The following is a 19163-nucleotide window of genomic DNA, read 5'->3' as shown; positions in this document are numbered from 1 at the left end:
ATCTGTAAAATGGGGATTAACTGTGAGCCTCACGTGGGACAACCTGATTACCCTGTATCGCCCCAAGCGCTTAGAACAGTGCTCTGCACATGGTAAGAGCTTAATAAATACCAACGTTATCATTATTACTAAACGCTGGGGTGAATACAAGGACACAGTCCTTGTCCCACGTGGGGCTCACAGTCTTAATCCCCATTTTCCAGATAAGGTAATTGAGGCCCAGAGAAGTGAAGTGCCGTGCCCGAGGTCACAGAGCAGACAGGTGGCGGAGCCGGAATTAGAACCCAGGTCCTTCTGACTTCCCGGCCCGTGCTCTATCCATAGGCCACTGCTTCTGTAATGGTTGGCGATGACCCAGCCGGGTGTGGGGAGGGGTGAGGGGGAGAGGGGGTCTTGGAGGCTGGGGGACAGGTGCCCAGGGGGAGGGGCATTGGGACAGGATTTTGTGTCCAGTTTTGTGCCCCTCCGCACGCCCACCCCATTGCCCTGTCGCTCCCAGTGAATTCTCCTACTGGATGCTTGACCTTCAGCTCCTACCCGCTCCCAGACTCCTGGGACCGTCCCCAATCCTGCCCCCTTCCCCCCACCTCCCTGTCCCCCTCCCCTCTCTTCCACCCCAACCCTTCCCCTCCCCCTTTCCAACCCCCCCCTTAAACCCACGCAGCTCCTGGTCCTTTAATAATAATAATAATAATAACAATAATGGTATTTAAGTGCTTATTATGTGCCAAGCCTTGTTCTAAGAGCTGGGGTAGATACAAGGTAATAATAATGCTGGTATTTGTTAAGTGCTTACGCTGTGCCCAGCACTTTTCTAAGCGCCGAAGGTACAAAGCCACACTGCTTCTCCCCCTGCCCCCTGTGCGCCCCTTCCCTACCCTCCGACCCCCCTCCCCAATTCCTCTCCTGCCCCCTTCCCCATCCCTGGGGGGCTGCTTGGGGGGGGGGGACCCTGATGCGAGGCCTGTAGAGTAGACCCCCCCTTCCCCCACAACCAGCCCGTTACCTGGGGGTCGGTCCGGGGGGGATCCGAGCTTCGGGCGCGGGGGTCGCTCCCAGCTCCGGGCCTCCTCCCCACCCCCCTCCAGGCCCGCCCCCTCCCCCCCTTATCTGCCAGCCCCTCTCCCCGGCTGCCTCCAAATGGGACAGCGGGGCTTCGAGGGCCCAAAATAGCACTGCCCCGCGTCCCTGCTGACCTCAGGGCTCCGGCTGTCCACTCCCCCCCCCCACCCCCCACCTCCAGCCCCCTCCCCAACATCCCCCCCACTGCAGGAGCGGAGCTGCACCGCCCCCGGGTGGCCGACAGCAGAGTCGAGGCCCCTGGGGCAGCTCGCCCGTATCCATCCGGAATGATCTTGGGAGTCTAGAGGTCATGGGTTCGAATCCCGACTCTGCCACTTGTCGGCTGTGTGACTGTGGGCAAGTCACTTAGCCTCTCTGGGCCTCTGTGACCTCACCTGTAAAATTGGGGATTAAAAAATGTGAGCCCCACGTGGGACAATCTGATCACCCTGTATCTACCCCAGCGCTTAGAACAGTGCTCTGCACATAGTAAGAGCTTAACAAATACCGTCATTATTATTATTGTTATCTCCTCTGTAAAATGGGGATTAACTGTGAGCCTCACGTGGGACAACCTGATCACCCTGTATCTACCCCAGCGATTAGAACAGTGCGCTGCACATAGTAAGCGCTTAACAAATGCCATTATTATTATTATTACCTCCTCTGTAAAATGGGGATTAACTGTGAGTCTCACGTGGGACAACCTGATGACCCCGTATCTACCCCAGCGCATAGTACAGGGCTCTGCACATTAGTAAGCGCTTAACAAATACCCACATTATTATTATTATGACCTTCTGACTCACAGGCCCATTCCTATTATTAGCTGAAGAGACAACGCAAAGTTCAACGTTTCTTTGCGGGTGCGGGAGGGGTGGAAAGGGGATTGGGGCGGGGTCTCTCACCCTCCCCTTGCCCCCCTCTCCCAGGCAGCCTCGTCTCGGACTTCTTTATTATTAATAATAATTAATAAAAATAATTACGGCATTTGTTAAGCGCTTACAGTGTACCAGGCACTGTACTAAGCGCTGAGGTGGGTACAAGCAAATCGAGTTGGACACGGTCCCTGTCTCGCATGGGGCTCACAGTCTCCACCCCCATTTTCCAGCTGAGGTCACTGAGGCCCAGAGACGTGAAGTGACTTGCCCACCCAGCAGACGCGAGGCGGAGCCAGGATTAGAACCCATGACCTTCTGAGTCCCCGGCCCGTGCCCTAGTCACTACGCCATGCTGCTTCTTTGGGGGCAGATGGGCCTCCGCAGGGTCGGGACCCCTCTCAGACCCTCCCCCTGCCCCCCCCCCCCCCGCCCCCGGCCGTGGACATTCGTCTCACTGCCCGGCCGGGCTCTAAATAAGGAAGGTCGGGAGACGGGGACCAGGAGACCATAGCGGCTTCTCCAAACATGTCCCTGTCGTCTTAGCATCTCTTCTCCCCCCTCACCACATTCTCCTGCTCCTCTTTCACCCCCTCCCCTCCTCCTCCTCCTCCCCCTCCTCTTTCACCCCCTTCTCTCCCATCCTCCTCCTCCCCCTCCTCCTCCTCCTCCCCTTTCATCCCCCCTCCCTTTTTCCTCCTCCTCCTTCACCCCCTCCTCCCCTTTCACCCCCTCTCCTCTTCTCCCTTTCTCCTCCTCCTTCATCCCCTCTTCCCCTTTCACTCCCTCCCTTCCTCTCCCTTCCTCCTCCTCCTTCATCCTCTTCTCCCCTTTCCCCTCCTCCCCTCTTCTCCCTTCCTCCTCCTCCTTCATCCCCTTCCCCTTTCACCCCCCTCCTCCTCTTTCACTCCTCCCCTCCTCCTCCTTCACCTCTTCTCCCCTTTTACCACCTCCTCTACCATCCTCCTCCCCCTTTCACCCCCTCTCCCTTTTTCCTCCTCCTCCTTCACCCCTCCTCCCCTTTCCCCCTCCCCTCTTCCTTCCTTCATCCCCTCCTCCCCTTTCACCCCCTCCCCTCCTGTCCTTTCCTCCTCCTCCTTCATCCCCTCTTCCCCTTTCACCCCTCCCCTCCTCTTTCACCCTCCCCTCCTCTCCCTTCCTCCTCCTCCTTCACCCCCTCCTCCCCTTTCACCCCTCTCCTCCTCCTCCTTCACCCCCTCCCCTTTCACCCCCTCCTTCCTTCCTCCTCCTCCTTCACCCCCTCCTCCCTTTTCACCCCCTCCCTTCCTCCTCCCTCCTCCTCCTTCACTCCCTCCTCCTCCTCCCCGTCACCCCCTCCTCACCCTTTTTCCTCCTCCCCTCTCCCCCCCCCCCCATCTCCCCTTTCACCCCTCCCCTCCCCTCCTGCCGTTGCGCGTGCCCCGCCAGCCGGGGGTCCCCGGCCCCCCTCCCCCGGCCCGCCCCCCGCCCCTCAGCTGCGGGGAGAGATCGAATGTCAGTGTAAAAGGGAGGGAGGGTCCCCCGGGCCCCGCAGCAGCCCCGGGCCCCGCGGCACCGCACACCTTCCCAGCGCTCTCCGCTCGCAGGTGAGGCGGGGGACAGGGCACAGGGGACGGCGGGGTGAGCAGCGGGACGGAGCGGGGTGCGGGGCCAAGGGAGGCCATGCATTCCTTCATTCAGTCGTATTTATTGAGCTCTTACCCTGTGCAGTGCGCTGGACTAAGCGCTTGGCAAGGGCAATTGGGCCCCAGATAGAGACCATCCCCGCCCAACAACGGGCTCACGGTCTAGAAGGGAGCAGAGCGCGGTGGGAGAGAGTAGGATGTGCGGGAGAGCAGGATGAGGACGGGGGGGAGAGCGGAGTGCGGGGGCAGCGGGATGAAGACGGGGGAGAGCGGGGTGAGGAGGGGAGAGCGGGGAGAGCGGGATGCGGGGAGAACGGGGAGAGGGAAGAGTAGCATGCGGGGAAAGCGGGGTGCGGGGGAGAGAGGGGTGCGGGGGAGAGCGAGGTGCGGGGAGAGCAGAGTGCGGGGATGCAGGGGAGAGAAGCAGGGTGGCTCAGTGGAAAGAGCACGGACTTTGGAGTCAGAGGTCATGGGTTCGAATCCCAGCTCGGCCACTTGTCAGCTGTGTGACTGTGGGCAAGTCACTTCACATCTCTGTGCCTCAGTTTCCTCCTCTGTAAAATGGGGATTAACTGTGAGCCTCACAGGGTAACCAGTATCTACCCCAGTGCTTAGAACAGTGCTCTGCACATAGTAAGCGCTTAACAAATACCAACGTTATTAAGAACGGGCCTGGGGGAGGCAAAGGAGAGGAGAATCTGTTGGAGGGGAGCCAATCCCCAGGATGAAACCGCCCCCTCTGCCACTTCGCAACAAAGAGGGGGGTGAGGGTCGGGGGGGGGGGGCGTGAGGCAGGGAGGTCTCAGGCAGCCCCCTCCCCACCCCTCCCTAGAGAGAGGCGCCGGACCCCCAGCCTCAGAGAGGAGGTAAAGGAGGAGGAACAGGAGGAGTAGAAGAAGGGAGAGGAGGAAGAGGAGGAGTAGAAGGAGAAGGGAGAGGAGGAGGAGGAAGAGGAAGAGGAGAAGGAGGAGAAGGAGAAGGGAGAGGAGGAGGAGGAGGAGGGCAAGGGAGGGCAGGGAGGATGAAGGGGATGTGAAGGGGAATGGGAGGGGAGGGAAGGAAGGAGGGGGGGGGAGAAGTGAAAGGAAAGGAGGGGGAGAGGAGGAGGAGGAGAGTAGAGGAGGAAGGACTGAGTGGGTGAGGAGGAGGGGAGGGAAAGGAGGGGGAGAGGAGGAGGAGGAGAGTAGAGGAGGAAGGACTGAGTGGGTGAGGAGGAGGGGAGGGAAAGAGGGAGAGGGAGGAGGAGGGGGAGGGGTCCCGGAACCTTCTGGAGAGACTCCAGGCCTCGACTCCCCCCTGAGCCCCCTCACCTGTCCTTCAGCTGCGGCTCAGCTGTCCGGGCTGCCCCTCCCCGCCGCCCCCGGCCCCCGAAGCTTGGCTCAGAGCCCTCCAGCAGCAGGTGGTTGCAGGCTCCCCAAGGACCCTCGGACGGGCATCGGAGGGAGGGGGCAGCCCGGCTTGCCTTCCCCGGGCCTCAGCACTCCGCCCCCGGGGAGGGGGATAAGCCCCCACGCCCCTTCTGCTGAGTGTCGCCTGTGCCTCAGTTTCCCCGTGGGCTCGGCCCCTTCCCTGCCTTACAGGTTGCGGGAGGGACTAAGGCGGGGGAGGTTTGTCCAGAGGGCCCAGCAATCGACTAATCCATCAGTCGTGTTCCAGGGCGGGGGCTTGGACAGCCCAGGCTTCCCGGAGGAAGGGGACCCTCGGGGGGAGCACGAGTTTTGCTCACCCTCCCCGCCCCTCCGCCAACCCCAGAGTCCGCGTAATGTAGCGAAACATCGCTTTCTAGTGGACCCGGGGCCTGGAAGTCGGAGGACCTGCCTTCTCCCTGGCTCCGCCACTCGTCTGCTGTGTGACCCTGGGCAAGTCACTTAACTTCTCTGGGCCTCAGTGACCTCATCTATAAAATGAGGATTGAGACTGTGAGCCCCACATGGGACAACCTGATCACCTTGTGCCTACCCCAGCACTTCGAACAGTGCTCGGCAAATAGTAAACGCTTAACGAATACCATTATTATTATTATTATAATCCCCACTCTGCCACTTACCGTAGGTGTGACCTTGGACGAGTCACTTAACTTCTCTGTGCCTCAGTTCCCTCATCTGCAAAATGGAGATTCAATACCTGTTCTCCCTCCTATCTGATGATCTCCTATTTACCCCAGTGCTTGGCATAATAAGTGTTTAACAAATGTCATCATCACCATTACTACTATTGCTATTAATATTTTATGTGCTCCTCAGTGGCGAGTCTAGGCTTACCGCCTCCTTGGTGGCTACCCCACCTTCATATTGGTGTAAAGACCACCTCTTCCCTCCCAGGTGTCCCCCCAACCAGGTAACCTCAAGCTGCCCAGCGGTTCCATCCAGTGGGATGGGGAGAGAAGGATCAAAGGAAACAGGGAAACTTGCAGCAGGAAGGAACTGGGTTAGACTCCAGTAGTCCCATCCTGAGTCCCGCCCTTGGGGGCGGCTGAGATTCCACTAGGAACGTAGTCCTGCCCGAAGTCAGGGGGCTGGACGCGATAACCTGCTGAGGCCTCCTTCCAGCCGCAGAACTCTTACGCCAGGGTGGTGGCTGGGGAGGTTGGCTTTCTCTGGGTGGGCTCGGTTTCCCTCTCCTGCCCCCACATTCTTTGTCGACACGACTCCGGGGCTGGGGAGGGCGAGGGATGAGGAGTATTGGGAGGAGGGGGCCGGGGGGCTGTCTGAGGGGTGTCCGCAGGCCTTATAGGGCCTGGTCAGGAAGGGCAAGAGGGAAAGGCGGAGGCCAAGGACTGGAGCCGCTAATCAACTGTGCTCCTTCAATGCCCAGTAAGGAAAGTCTCCTTGGGGTCTTGGGTTTCGGGGAGGGAGCGTGGGGGGGCCTCTTCTAATTTAAGGAGCTTCCTTAGGTTCGAAGGAAGGCTGCCTGGGGGCGGGGCTGGGGGGCCCGGGACAGGCAGCACGGTCACGTCCACCGCCCAGCTGTTGTCTTTACTGGACACCCCTCCTCCCACCCCCACCCACGACTTCCACCCCAGCCCTGCCCTTGGACATTCCGGCCCCGACCCCGGCAACGGGGCCTCCACAGTCTCTGAGGGGAAACTGAAGCACACTGACCTTCCTGGGTTATAATAATAATGATAATAATGATATTTGTTAAGTGCTTACTATGTGCCAAACACTGTTCTAAGCGCTGGGGTAGATTAGATATAAGGCAATCAGGTCGGACACAGTCCCTGTCCCCCATGAGGCTCACAATCTCTATCCCCATTGTACAGATAAGGGAACTGAGGCACAGGGAAGTGAAGCGACTTGCCCAAGGTCACACAGCAGACAAGTGGTGGAGCCGGGATTGGAACCCATGACCTCTGACTCCCAAGCTCAGTCCCTTGCCACCAGGCCAGGCCGCTTCCCCTAGTAGTTGCGGCAGTTATTTGGGGGCAATTTGAGGGGGGTCCCACATCCTGTGTCCCAGCTGTGGGGACAATGTGGGGACCCCAGATTTTGGGGTACGCAAACCTCCAGACAGGTTAATAATAATGTTGATATTTGTTAAGCGCTTACTATGTGCAGAGCACTGTTCTAAGCGCTGGGATAAACACAGGGGAATCAGGTTGTCCCACGTGGGGCTCACAGTCTTAATCCCCATTTTACAGATGAGGGAACTGAGGCACAGAGAAGTTAGGGGACTTGCCCACAGTCACACAGCTGACAAGTGGCAGAGCTGGGATTCGAACTCATGAGCCCTGACTCCAAAGCCCGTGCTCTTTCCACTGTGCCACGCTGCTTCTCAATAATGTTGGTATTTGTTAAGCGCTTACTATGTGCAGAGCACTGTTCTAAGCGCTGGGGGAGATACAGGGTAATCAGGTTGTCCCTCGTGAGGCTCACAGTCTTCATCCCCATTTTACAGATGAGGTAACTGAGGCACAGAGAAGTTAAGTGACTTGCCCACAGTCACACAGCTGACAAGTGGCAGATCTGGGATTCGAACCCATGACCTCTGACTCCCAAGCCCGTTCTCTTTCCAATGAGCCATGCTGCTTCTCATTAGAGTGTTAGAGTGTGAGTGTGGCTGTGTGGTTAGAGTGTGGCTGGATCTGCTTCCGCTCGGCTGTGGGCGGGGGGAACCAGGACCCCGGGACCCTCAAGTTCAGAAGTAGGGTAGTGGGTGAGAGTGAGGATTGGCATCGTCTTCTGAGATATAATAATAATAATAACAAATACCAACATTATTATTATTAGATATGCCCACCGATTGGACAGTTACTGGATCAATCAACTAATAGTATGGACATTTACCGGACCAATCAATCAATAGTATTTAGTGAGCAGATACTGTCTGCCGAGCACTGTACTCATCCCTCGGGAAATGATTCAGTGACCATGATTGAGCTGAGAGTCAATTAATCTATCAGATTTATCGAGTACTTACTGTAATAATAATTATGATAATAAATGCAACAACAAAATAATAATAATGGTCTTTGTTAAGCACTTACTATGCGCCAAGTCCTGTACTAAGTGCTTGGGTAAATACAAGGTAATCAGGTTGTCCCACGCGGGGCTCAGAGTTTTAATCCCCATTTGCCAGATGAGGTCACTGAAGCACAGAGAAGTTAATAATAACGTTGGTATTCGTTAAGCGCTTACTATGTGCCGAGCACTGTTCTAAGCACTGGGGTAGACACAGGGGAAACAGGTTGTCCCACGTGGGGCTCACAGACTTAATCCCCATTTTACAGATGAGGTAACTGAGGCACTGAGAAGTTAAGTGACTTGCCCGAAGTCACACAGCTGACAAGTGGCCGAGCCGGGATTCGAACCCATGACCTCTGACTCCAAAGCCCTTGCTCTTTCCACTGAGCCACGCTGCTTCTCAGCCAAATGGAGGAGGCGAGATAAGAACCCACAACCTCTGACTCCCAAGCCCGAGCTCTTGCCACTAGGCCATACTGCATTCCCGACAAAGGCGATCCTCTTGCCGGACTAACAGCTCTGTCTCTGTCTCTGTCTCTCTGTCTCTGTCTCTCCCACCTTCTCTCACTTCCTCTAGGAACTAAACCCCGCCACCATGTCTGACGAGGAAGTGTGAGTAAACGCCTGCATCTCCCCCTCTCCTAGATCCAGCGATTTATTCTTTTCCATTTAGAATTTTATTTCACCTGCAAATAAGTCAGTCAATTGTATTTATTGCACGCTTACTCTGTGCAGAGCACTGTACTAAGCGCTTGGGAGAGGACAACGCAATGATAAACAGACACCTTCCCTGCCCACAAAGAGCTTACAGTCTAGGGGGAGCTTACAAGACGTTACACTGAAGACCCAGCAGTCATTTCAATCCACTGATCCTTCAGGGGCATTTACTGGTTAGCTACTATGTTCAGAGCACTGTACTGAGCACCTGCTGTGGACAGAGCCCAGCACTGCACTAAGCACCTGCTATGTGCAGAGCACTTTTCTGGACACCTACTATGTGCAGAGCGTTGTACTGGGCACCAGCTGGACTGGATGTCTTCTGTATGAAGAATGCTGTTCTGCATGCCTTCTCTGAGCAGAGTGCTGTACTGAACGCCTCCAATGTGCATGGCACTGTACTGGGCACTTACTGTGTACAGAGTGCTGTATTGGGTACCTACTCTGTGTGCGGAGTTCCGTAGTGAGTGCTTATACTGTATGAAAAGTGGTGTACTGGATGCCTTCTACGTGAAAAGCACTGCACTGGGCACCTAATGTGAACAGATTGCTGTATCGGGTACTTACTCTGGTCACCTGCTGCATGCAGAGTGCTGTACTGGGTGCCTATTGTGTGTAGAGTGCTGTTCTGGATGCCTTCTCTGAGCAGAGTGCTGTACTGGATGCCTCCTATGTACAAGACACTGTATTGGGCACCTAATGTGAACGGAGTGCTGTATTATGTACCCGTTTGGGCACCAGCTGTAGGCAGAGCGCTGTCCTGGGTGTTTACTGTATGAAGAGCGCTTTTCTGAATGTCTTCTCTGAGCACAGTGCTCTACTGGATGCCTCCTATATGCAAGACACTGTATTAGGCACCTACTCTGTGCAGAGTGCTGTAGTAAATGTTTGGAAGACTACAACAGAAGCCCAGCCCATATTCCCTGCCCTGAAGGAGCTTCCAGTCCAATTGGGTCGGGGGGCGGGGGGAGGGGGCAGGGGGAGACAGACGGGGTCTAAACCATTAGCACATAGTGGGAGTGGGAGGAAAAATCCAGCCCCCCACACCCGACCCATCAGCCTCCACACCTCACACGTCTTGGCCTTGGAGGTTCATTCATTCATTCAATCGTATTTATTGAGAGCGAACCGTGTGCAGAGCACTGTACTAAGCGCTTGGGAGAGTCCAATAGAACAAGAAGCTGACAGGTTCCCGGCCCACAACAAGCTTCCAGTGTAGAAGTTGAAGGGTGGCTCAGCTGACTGACGCGTCTGTTTCTTTCCTTCCCCCACCCCCCCGGCAGGGAGCAGGGCGAGGGTAAGTCTTCTTCAATGACCTTTCTGCGGTGGTGGGGGTGGTTGGGCTGGGGGTGATTGGGGTGGGGGGTTCGTCCCGGGGGTGGCGCTGCCCCTTTGGAAGCTCCTCTCAGCTTCCCGTCCGGGAGGCTTGGAAAACCATCTGTCCCCACCCCTGTCCTCACCTTTCCTTGTGGGAACCTCTTCTCACCTCTTCTGCCCTGATCTGACTTCTAGCCCCACCAAGACTCTGCCCCATCACTTTGCCATCTCTCTGTCTCTCTTTCCCTCTCTCTCCCGCTCTCTTTCCCTCTCTTTCTCTCTCTTTCCCTCTCTTTCTCTCCCTCTTTTTCCCTCTCTTTCCCTCTTTCTCTCTCCCTCTCTCTTTCCCTCTCTTTCTCTTTCCCTCTTTTTCTCTTTCTCTCTCCCTCTCTCTTTCCCTCTCTTTCTCTTTCCCTCTTTTCCTCTCTCTTCCTTTCTCTTTACCTCTTTCTCTTTCTCCCTCCCTCTCTTTCCCTCTCTTTCTCTTTCTCTCCCTATCTCTTTCTCTCTCCCTCTCTCTTTCTTTCCCCCTCTCTTTACCTCTTTCTCTCTCCCTCTCTCTTTCCCTCTTTTTCTTTCTCTCTTCTTTACCTCTTTCTCTCTCCCTCTCTCTTTGCTTCTCTCTCCCTCTCCCTTTACCTCTCTCTTTCTCCCTCTCTCCCTCCCTCTCTCTTACCCTCTTTCCCTCTCTCTTTCTCCCTCTCTCTTTACTTCTCTCTCTTTCTCTCTCCCTCCCTCTCTTTCCCACTCTCTCTCTCTCTCTTTCTCACTCTATCTCTCTCTCTCTTCTCTCCCTCCCCCTTTCTCTCTCTCTCTCTCTTATGGTACTTGTTAAGCACTTACTATGGGCCAACTACTGTACTAAGCACTGGGGTAGACACAAGCTAATCAGGTTGGACACAGTCCCTGTCCCACATGGGGCTCACAGTCCTAATCCTCATTTTACAGATGAGGTAACTGAGGCCCAGAGAAGTGAAGAGACTTGCTTAAGATCACACAGCAGACAAGTGGCTGAGCCAGAATCAGAACCCAGGTCCTTCTGACTCCCAGGCCCGTGCTCCATCCACTAGGCTCTCTATTTAATCATTCTGTCTTCCCAAACCAAGTACTCTGTTTCGTAGAGGTGGGGAGGGGGCGTAGCCCCTGACTCATTTCTTCGGGTAGGGTAGGAGGCAGTGTAGTCCAGTGGGAGCCAGGAGACAAGAAATCTGATCTCAGCTCTGCCCCTGCCTGCTGTGTGACCTAGGGGAGGTCGCTTAACCTCTCTGGCCCTCCACAGTCTTATCTGTAAAATGAGGAGAATGATACAGTCTCAGGTCTGTCCCTGCCTGCTGTGTGACCTAGGGGAGGTCACTTAACCTCTCTGGCCCTCCACAGTCTTATCTGTAAAATGAGGAGAATGATACAGTCTCAGGTCTGTCCCTGCCTGCTGCGTGACCCTGGCTGGGTTGCTTAACTTTTCTAGGCCTATGCATTCTTACCTCAAAAGTGAAAAGAATAATACAGTCCCATTTCTGCCTCTGCCACTGTGTGACTTGGGGCAAGTGGCTTAACCTCTCTGGGCCTCCACATTCTCATTTGTAAAATGAGAATAATACAGTCCCAGCTCTGCCCTGCCTGCTGTTTAACCTTGGGCAAGTCACTTAGCCTCTCTGATCCTTAGTGATCTTAGAAAACAGAACGAATAATCTCTGCCTTAAAGAGAAGTGGGGGACTAAAATGGTGTAATTTTTATGGTTCTTTTTATTGACCCCCCCCTTGGGTGCAGTACCCTGTACTGAGCGTGACCTACTAAGGTCATTGGTGAGAAAGTGCTCTGGGACAGAAATCAAAGTGCTCCACGCACATAGAAGGGAGAGTGGACAGGGAGAGCAAAGGAGGCCAGAGCCGTAATTACCGGCCTAGACCATGGCCCCGTCCTTCCTGGCAGCCCCCCAACTTTCAATCAATCAATCAATCATATTTATGTGGAGAAGCAGCATGGCATAGTGGATACAGCACCGGCCTGGGAGTCGGTAGGACCTGGGTTCTAATCCCAACTCCGCCACTTCTCTGCTGTGTGACTTTGGGCAAGTTACTTCACTTCTCTGGGCCTCACTGATTTGTAAAATGGGGATTGAGACTGTGAGCTCCACATGAGACAGGGACTGTGTCCAATCCTAGTTGCTTGTATCCATCCCAGAGCTTAGCACAGTGCCTGACACGTAGGCGGTACTTAACAAATACCATAATTATTATTGTTATTATTGAATGCTTATTGTGTGCAGAGCACTGTACTGAGCACTTAGGAGAGTACAGTATAGCAATACGCAGACACACTCCCTGACCACAAGAAGCTTACAGTCTGGAGGGGGAGGCAAACATTAATAGAAATGAATAAATTACAGGTATGCGCTTTGGGGCTGGGAGGAATAAAGGGAGCAAGTCAGGGCCACGCGGAAGGGAGTGGGAGAAGAGGAAAAGAGGACTTAGTCAGGGAAGGCTTCTCAGAGATGGGCCTTCAATAAGGCTTTGAAGGTGAGGAGAATGTCTGTTGGATATGGGGAAGCAGGCAGCATGGCCTAGTGCATAGCGTCAGGGCCTGATAGTCAAAAGGACCTGGGTTCTAATTCCAGCTCTGCAAACTTGCCTGTGTGACCTTGGGCTAGTCACCTCACTTCTCTATGCCTCACTTCCCTCACCTGTAAAATGGGGATTAAGACTGTGAGCCCCACATGGGACAGAGATCATGTCCCCCTCGATTTGCCTGTATCCATCCCAGCACTTAGTACAGTGCCTGGCATATAATAAGCGCTTCACAAATACCGCAATTATTATTATATGAAGAGGGAGGATGTTCCAGGCCAGAGGCAGGATGTGGGCAAGAGGATGTGGGCCAGTAGACTTCCCCAGACAACCTATGTCCACTTCTCCCCTCACCCCTAGGGCACCCAGACTTTCCGGGACAGGGCTCATAGGACTTCCTACCACCCCTTACTGGTCCCTGGAGTGCTGACCAGGGGAGCTTAGCCTGTGTCCACCCTTAGTGACCCCATCTGTAGAGATGACCGACACCAGCTGGGCCTTCCCCCTGCTGACCTCCAGAGTACTGGCCAGGGGAAACTTACTTGTGTCCACCCTCGGTCACTCCATTTCTGGGGATGACCGACACGGGCCGGGCATGACGTGACCACTGTCTTTTTTCTCATCCCGATGCAGAGGAGTATGAAGAAGAAGGTACTTTCTGAAGCCCCTTCATCCTTCCTTTCTCCCATTCCCCTTAACGCCCCCTCTGACCCCACCTGCATCTTCTTCTTCCTCTTCATCATCTTCAACTTCACCTTCTTAATCTACATCTTCACCTAATACTGATTAAATGCCTAGGGGCGGGTGTGCATGGACTAGATACCCCCTCACCTCCTAACTCACCATCCCCACCCCACTGGGTGTTTGGTTTCCCCCCACTCCGGAAAAATTCCTTTCAAAATCCCAACCCTCCACTGGATTTGCAAGGGCAAGGGGTGGGGAGGAGCAGGAGGGAAGGGCAAACGTTTTGGAAGACCTGTAAAATGGGACCTGAGACTGTGAGTCCCAAGTAAGACAGGGACTGTGTCCAACCTGACTAATTGTATCTACCCCAGCACTTAGAATAGTGTTTGGCACATAGTAAGCGCTTAACAAGTATCATTATTATTAAGAACCACCGCTTCGGGGCATCTTCACCGCGCAAGAGTTTGGGAGTGGATGGGATGCTTCCAAAACCTTTAGCCTTCCCTTCCGAGCTCGGCACGTTTTCACCAAGATTTTCAATACTATCCACCCAGGGATAGAGGTGGTTCCCCCTGCACTGGAAAGCAAAGGTGAAATGTTTTGAGAGGGCTTATGTGGCTGTCTTAACAGCCCAAATAAAAATGCTTCTTTTCCCACAAGGGACGTTTGCCTAGGAAGGTGGGGTTCTCAAGATGGCGGGAGGAGGGGGTGCCTTCCTTTGGGAAGCCAGTGCTGTGGAGGTGAAGGGAAAACAGGGTCCCCGTCTGGGCACCTGGGACCCCTCGGGGCCACCCCTGCTGTTGCTGGGAAGTTACTGAAGATGTGATTTGGGGAAAATGAGGCAGGATGTAGAGGGGAGGTGACACAGTGGCATTCATGCTCTGCCAGAGGACCCATATCCTTTCCCGCCTGGAATTCGGGGTGGGGGGAGGGGGTCAAAGAGGCTTCTCGAGGCCGCCCAAGGAGGCTGAGGGTGGCCAGAGGGTGAGGAGATTCTTAAGGAGATGGGAAGAGGGTCCGGGCCACCCCTTCCCTCTTGGGGTGCACTAGGCCCCTTCCCATCCCTCCCACCCAACCTACTGCAGGGAACGGCAGCCCGAACCGACCTTGATGGGGGTGGGGGCTAGAGGGGAGATGGGGGACACTGCACCTTCCCCCCAGGACACTGGTGTGGGGTGCGGTGGCTTCCCTCCTTTGCTCTTGGATTTTGAAAGTTGAATTCTGGAATTAACCAGTGTTCCCCCACCTCCACCACCTTGGGACTCCTGTCTCTACTGATTGTGTCCTCCCACCCCTCTCCTGACCTATCTTGGTGGGGGGGCAAAGGGAAGGGTGTGTGTGTGTGTGTGTTTGGGTGTAGGTATTCATTCATTCATTCATTCAATTGTATTTATTGAGCTGCTTACTGTGTGCAGAGCACTGTACTAAGCACTTGGGAGAGCACAATAGGACAATATGAGACATTGCCTGCTCACAGTGAGCTTTCAGTCTAGACGGGGTGACAGACATTAATAGAAAGAAATAAATGATAGATATGGACGTAAGTGCTGTGGAGCAAGGAGGGGGGATGAAGAACAGCACGGTGTAGTGGATAGAACCTGGGCCTGGAAGTCAGAAGGTCATGGGTTCTAATCCTGACTCTGTCACCTGTCTGCCGTGTGACCTTGGGCAACTCACTTCACTCCTCTATGGCCCCGTTCCCTCATCTGTAAAATGGGGATTAAGACTGTGAGCCCCTCGTGGGGCAACCTGATTACCTTGGATCTACCCTAGCGCTTAGAACAGTGCTTGGCACATAGTAAGCGCTTAACAAATACCACCATTATTATTATTATTTCTATTATGAATAAAGGTGTGCGTGGGTGTGTGTGTGTGTGCGTCCCTTGCTGTGTCCGGTCACCGCGCCCCATCTAACGGCGTCCCCTGCCCCCCTCTCTCCGTGACCACCCGACCCCAACCCCGACCCCGTCGGACGGTGTCATGGCTCTCCCGGTTTCCCCTCTCGGTTCCCGCCACTTCTGACCCCCGCGGACCCCAGAAGCCCAGGAGGAAGGTAAGAAACCGGAACCGAAGGACCCCGAAAGACCCCGCAGAGCATCCCCCTCCCCTCGCCTCTCCCGGGCCTCGGAAACCCTGAAAGTGGGGAACCCTAAAAGTGGGGGGAGGGGACGGGGGTCGTCACTCCCAGTCCTGGACCCTCTCTGCCCGGATGACCAGCGTGGGAGGGGGAAAGGCGACAACTAGGGGTCGGGGGGCTTCTGGGGCAGACCTTCAGGGGTGGCCCAGCCCCCAGCTCCGGCATCTTCTAGGGACCCCCCCCAATTCCACCTCTCACCTATCACCTTTCCCAGCCCCTCCTTTTCCTCCTCTCCCCTCCTCCGCCTCTTCTTCCCTTCCCTCCTCTCTCCTCTTCTCCTTCTCCTCTCCCTCCCTTTCTCATTCTCTCTCATCCTCTCCCTCTCTTCCTTCTCCTCTCCCTCCCCTCCTTCTCCCGCTCCTCTTTTTCTCCTTCTCCTCTACCCCTTCTTCTTCTTCTCTTCCTAATCCATCTCTTCCATTCTCCCCTCTTTCTCCCCATCTCCCTCCCTTCCTCTCCTCCCTTCCCGCCCCTCCCTCCCCTTCTTTTTCTCCCTCTCCTCTACCCTTTCTCTTCCTCCTCCTCCTTCTCTTCCCTCCTCTCCTCTTCCTCCCTCTTCTCCCTCCCCTCCTCTTCTTTCCTTCCTCCTCTTTCCCCTTCTCCTCTCCTCCCCATCTCATTCTCCCTCTCATCCTTTCCCTCTCTTCCTTCTCCTCTCCCTCCCCTCCTTCTCCCTCTCCTCTTATTCTCCCTCTCCTCCATTCTTTGTCCTCCCTCTCCTCTACCTCTTCTTCTTCTCCTCCTACTCCATCTCTTCCCTCCTCTCCTCTTCATCCCTCTCTCCCTCCCCTCCTCTCCTCCTCCTTTCCCGCTCCTCCCTCCTCTTCTCCTCTCCTCTACCCTTCTTCTCTTCCTTCTTCTCCCTCTCCTCTACCCCTTCTTCTCCTTCTCCTCTACCCCTTCTTCTCCTCCTTCTCCTCCATCTCTCCTCTCCCCTCCTCTTCCTCTCTTCTCCCTCCCCTCTTCTTCCCACCCCTCCTCTCTCCCCCTCTTCCTCTCATCCTCTCCCTCTTTTCCTTCTCCTCTCCCTCCTCTCCTCCCTCTCCTCTCCTTTCTGCCTCTCCTCCTCCGTTTGTCCTCCCTCTCCTCTACCCCTTCTTCTCCTACTCCATCTCTTCCCTCTTCTCCTCTTCCTCCCTTTTCTCCCTCCCTTCCTCTCCTCCTCCTTCTCCCTTCCCTCTCCTCCCTCTGCTCTTCCTTCTTCCTCTCCCCCTCTCCCTCCCCTTTTCCTTCTCCCTTCCCTCTCTTCTTTCCTCCCTTCCCCTTTTCTTCCCTCCCCACTCCCTCCTCCTCCTCTTCCTCCCTCCTCCCCTCCCCGGCCCCCGGCCCCTGCCTTTCTCCCCCGCCTCACTGCCGAAGACCTTTAACGTGTCTCTCGTCTCTCTCTCCTTAACCCGGTTTTCCCCTGTGGCTCCGGTTTGCCGGCTCCCCCCACCTGCAGAAGTCGCCGAGGAAGGTAAAGACACGTGGCCTCCGCATTCCCGGGCTGGTGGCCGAGGCGGGGGTCGCGGCTGGGAATTCATTCCGAGGTGGTTGAAGGGGGCAGAACAGGAGCCTGCGGACAAAAATCCCGCGTGGGGTCGCGGCTCTTGGCCTTGACGCACAGCACGTTCCCTGCTGCCGGCTCCTCTTCTCATCCCTGGCTCTTCCCTTTCCATCCCTGACTCTTCCCTCCAATCCCTGACTCCTCTCCATCCCTGATTCTCCCCTCTCTATCCCTGATTCTCCTCTCTCCATCCCTGACTCTCCCCTCCTATTCCTGACTCTCCTCTCCATCCCGGATTCTCCCCTCTCCTTCCCTGATTCTCTCCCTCCATCCCCGACTCTCCCCTCTCCACCCCTGACTCTCCCCTCCCGTCCCAGAGTCTTCCCTCCCCATCCCTAACTCTCCTCTACCCATTCTTGACCCTCCCTTCTCAGTCCCTGACTTTTCCTTTTCCATCCCTAGAGAACAGATTTGGGAATCAGAGGATGTGGGTTCTAATCCCGGCTCTGCCACTTGTCTACTGTGTGATCTTGGGCAAGCCATTAAACTTCTCTGTGCATCAATTATCTCAACTGTAAAATGGGGATTAAAAGCGTGAGCCTCACGTGGGACAACCTGATTACCCTGTATCTACCCCAGTTCTTAGAACAGTGTTTGGCACCTAGTGAGCACTTAATAAATTCCGTTATTATTATTATTATTATTGTTATTGTTATTATCCCTGCCTTGCCCCCTTCCAACTTTGACACCTCCCAGTGACCCAGCACGGACCATCCCACCCCCCTGCCTCTCCCCCTCCATCCCACACTCTCCCCCATTGAGCGAAGCAGCATGGCATAGTGGCAGGGGCCCGGGCCTGGGAGTCAGAAGGACTTGGGTTCTCATCCCGGTTCTGCCCGATCTGCTGTGTGACCTTGGGCAAGTCATTTTACTTCTGTGTTTACATCCTCTGTAAAATGGAGAACGAGACTGTGAGCCGCAAGTGGGACAGGGACTGTGTCCAACCCGATTTGCTCGTATCTACCCCAGTGCTTAGTTCAGTGCCTCGCACCTAGTACTGTGACCCCCAGTGACCCCAGCATGGACCATCCCACCCCCCGCCTCTCCCTTCCCTGTCCCCCATCCCCCTCCAGTGTTCCATGAATGCAAGAGAGTCTACCCTGCTTCAGGCTGCTGCCGTAGGGACGACTTTGAGCTGTTTTCCATTGTGCTGAGCCTCAGCTCCCGCCCTCGGTTTCCAGTTGGGGTTCGGGGGCGGTTGGCAAAATCTCGGCCTCGGTGGCTCTGTGCTGGGCGTCCTCCGTGTGCAGCGTGTTATATTGGGCACGGCTGTGTGCAGGGTGCTGTACTGGGTGCCCGTCGTGTGCGGGGCACTGTGCTGGGCATCCGCTGTGTTGGACATCGGCTATGTACAGGGTGCTGTGCTGGGCGCCCGCTATGTTGGACATCTGCTGTGTGCAGGGTACTGTGCTGGGCGACCTCTGTGTGAAGGGAGATGTACTGGGCGAGCGCTGTGTGCAGGGTGCCGTGCTGGGTGCTTGGGAGAATACAGTCTAACGGAGAAACTCACTGCATGACTCTCAAGGCCAAAACGGCCCGGCCCTCGGGCCTGTCTTTCCGGATTTTCACCCCATCTCACCTCGTTCCTAATTAACCTTCTCTCCACCTTGTGTCCACGCTCCCGCCTCCGGGATCCGGCGTGGCCGCGGCCCCGGACTCTCTCTCTCTGTGCGTGTGTGTGTGTGATTCCCGACTTTGCCACCCGTTTTTTGACCCTTGTCCGCCCGGGAAGCTCCCCAGCCAGGTACGTGACTTCCCAGTTGAGCCTCCTCCTCGTCTCTACCGGCCCCTCGGCCGAGCGGGAATCCAGGGCCGAGGGAAGGAATGGGATCCAGCCCCCTCCCCGCCCACCCCTACGACCCCCTCACCCACCATCCAGGCCCAGGTTCCTCCCCCGAGCTAGACCTCTACGGCACATGTCCACACGGTGAGATGGACCCCGCCACCCTCCCACTCCCCACGAGGGAAAGGCAAGCCTTTAAAAATACTAACCCAGACTTGCAAATAACCATTAAACTTTACCAGCCCGCCTGTCGAGTCAACCCTGGTCCTTCCCCCATGGGGCAGGAGAGGTGTCTCCGCCGGTTGTGCTTGGATTGGGGTTCCCCAGGGGCTTGGATGAGGTGGTCCCTGTGACCCCCCTCCCCCCAAACCCCCCTGTGTGCCTGT

General features: G+C 55.6%; 1 long non-coding RNA gene across 1 annotated transcript; it reads left to right on the top strand.

The window, feature by feature from the left end:
- The first annotated feature begins 3428 nt into the window (after window positions 1-3428).
- On the top strand, window positions 3429-15364 carry LOC114809981. The gene is made up of 5 exons (XR_003757742.2): window positions 3429-3526; window positions 8606-8640; window positions 10029-10042; window positions 13261-13278; window positions 15350-15364. It is a non-coding gene; the product is annotated as an uncharacterized LOC114809981 (long non-coding RNA).
- Window positions 15365-19163: the final 3799 nt, after the last annotated feature.

Source organism: Ornithorhynchus anatinus, chromosome 3, assembly GCF_004115215.2.
Source record: "Ornithorhynchus anatinus isolate Pmale09 chromosome 3, mOrnAna1.pri.v4, whole genome shotgun sequence".
NCBI lineage: Eukaryota > Metazoa > Chordata > Mammalia > Monotremata > Ornithorhynchidae > Ornithorhynchus > Ornithorhynchus anatinus.
This window is presented reverse-complemented; position numbering and strand designations above follow the sequence as displayed.